Genomic DNA, 2,712 nt, shown 5'->3' with positions numbered 1-2,712 from the left:
GAGGTGCTGAGCCACAAGTTGGGGGTCTGTGTGTGGGCTGGAACTGGCCTACTCCCTATTTATTGCAGCCAAACACTTTCATTTCCTCATCCCCTCATTTCCTCCTCCCCCGCCCCACTGTTCTGGCACCCAGCCTCACTAATAATTCAAACTAAAGCAGATCAGTCCTTAGGCTGCCTCACTCTACCTCCTTAGTATCCGCTGAATCCATCAGACCCTCCCTTCTCTTACCAGTCACTGCCTTGGCACAGGCCTCACTACCTCTCCCCTGGAACACTTGCCTCCTCACCACACTGCAGACTCCAGATTCTTCCCTCCTTCTGGCAAATATGATTATTGTAAGAGCTTTTTATGCATCCTAGATAATAGATCCTTATCAGATATGTGACTTGCAAACATTTCTGCCCATTCTGTGGTTGTCTTTTCACTCCCTTGATGGTGTCTTTGATGCAGATGTTTCAATGAAGTCCAATTTGTCTATTTTTTATTTTGTTGACTATTCTTTTGGTGTCATATTTAAGAAGCCCAATATAAGGCCATGAAGGTTTCTCCTGTGTTTTCTTCTAAGAGTTTTGTAGTTTTAACTCTTTCATTTAGATCTTTGACCCATTCTGACCTAATTTTTTTTTACATAGTGTAAGGTAAGGGTCCAGAATCATTCTTTTGCATGTGCACATCTAGTTTTCCCAGTATCATTTGTTGAAAAGACTGTCCTTTTTCCATTAAATGATCTTGGCACCCTTGTTAAAAAATCAACTGACTGGCCAGGCACTGTGGCTTACACCTGTAATCCCAGCACTTTGGGAGGCTTGAGGCCAGGAGTTTGAGGTTTGCCTGGGCAACATGGCAAGATCCCACCTCAAATAAAAAATAATAATAATAAAAGAAAATCAACTGACCATATACCCGAGGGTTTATTTCTGGGTTCGCTAGTCTATTGGTCTGTATGTTTATGTCAGTGTCACATTGTTTTGATTATTGTAGCTTTGTAGTAAGTTTTGAAACAAGGAAATGCTAATCCTCCAACTTTGTTCTTTTTCAAGATTGTTTTGGCTACTTGGGATCCTTTGAAATTCCATATACATTCTTGAATGGGTTTATGTATTTTTGCAAAAAATGCCATTGAGATTTTGATAGGGATTGCACTGAATCTGTAGATCACCTTGGATAGTGTTGTTATTTTGATAATTTTCTTTCCATCCATGAATATGGAATGTTTTTCCATTTATTTAGTTCTTCTTTAATTTCTTTCAGCAAGGTTTCATAGTTTTCAGTGTAGTAATCTTACATCTCCTCAGTTAAATTTATTCATAAGTATTCGTTTTGTAAATGGAGTTGTTTTCTTTATTTCCTTTTAGAGTTATTCATTACTAGTGTGTAGGTATCCAACTGATTTTTTTTTTTTTTTAGTGTTAACTTGTATCCTGAAACTATACTGAATTCATTTATTAGTTCTAACAAGCATCTTGTGGTTTCTTTAGGATTTTCTACATATAAGACCATGTTATCTGTGACAAATGTACTTTTTTCCAGTTTGGATGCTTTTTATTTCTTTTTCTGGTCTAATTTTTCTGGCTAGAACTTCCAGTACTATGTTGAATAGAAGTGGCAAAAGTGGGCATTCTTGTCTCGTTCCTGATCTCAGGGGAAAATCCTTTCCACCGAGTATGTTATCTGTGGGTTTTTCATACATGACCTTCATTATGGTTGTGTAAGTTCCCTTCTATTCCTAGTTTACTGAGTGTTTTTCTTTTTAAGTCATGAAAGAGTACTGGATTTTGTCAAATGCTTTTTCTGCATCAACTGATCCTATGTTTTTTTCTTCATTTCTATTATTACATTGATTGATCTTTGTATGTTGAGTCACCCTCAAGTTCTGGGGATAAGTCCTACTTGGTCATGGTGTATGATCATTTAACTATGCTGCTGAACTTAGTTTTCTAATATTTTGTTGTGAATTTTTGTTTCTGTATTCATAAGGGATATTAGCCTGTAGTTTCCTTTTCTTGTGGTGTCTTTGGCTTTGGATCAGGTAATGCTGACTTCATAGAAAGAGCTAGAAAGTATTAGCTCCCCTTCTGTTTTTTGTAAGAGTTCAAGAAGGACTGGAACATTGAAAACTTCAGGCATCTGGTCCTTAACTTTTCTCGGTTGGGATTTTTAAAATTACTGATTCAATCTCCTTGCTTGTTGTAGATGTATTCAGATTTTTTTAGTTCTTATTTAGTCTGTTTTGGTAGTTTGTGTGTTTTTAGAATTTGTCCATTTCATCTAGGCTATCAAATTTATTGGTGTATAGTTGTTCATAGTATTCTCTTATCATCCTTTTTTTTGAGTTGGGGTCTCACTGTATTGCCTAAGCTGGAGTACTGATCATGGCTCATTGCAGTCTCAAGTGCTCTTTCCGCCTTAGCCCCATGAGTAGCTGGGACTTTAGGCATGTGCCACCACACCTGGCTAACTTTTAGATTGTTGGAGAGATGAGGTCTTGCTATGTGGCTCAAGTTAGTTTTGAACTCCTGGGCTCAAATAATCCTCTCATCTAATCCCAAAGTGCTGGGATTACAGGCATGAGCCACTGTGCCTGGCCTTATAATTCTTTTTATTTATGCCAAATTGGTTGTAATGTCCCCACTTTCCTTTCTGATTTTTTTTTTTTTTTTGAGTTGGAGTCTCACTCTGTCGCCCAGACTGGAGTGCAGTGGCCGCTCC

The sequence above is a fragment of the Carlito syrichta genome, unplaced genomic scaffold (assembly GCF_000164805.1).
Source record: "Carlito syrichta isolate Samal-C Ts95f unplaced genomic scaffold, Tarsius_syrichta-2.0.1 Scaffold112228, whole genome shotgun sequence".
Classification (NCBI taxonomy): Eukaryota; Metazoa; Chordata; class Mammalia; order Primates; family Tarsiidae; genus Carlito; species Carlito syrichta.
The sequence above is the reverse complement of the archived record's forward strand: the minus strand, read 5'-3'. Positions refer to the sequence as shown.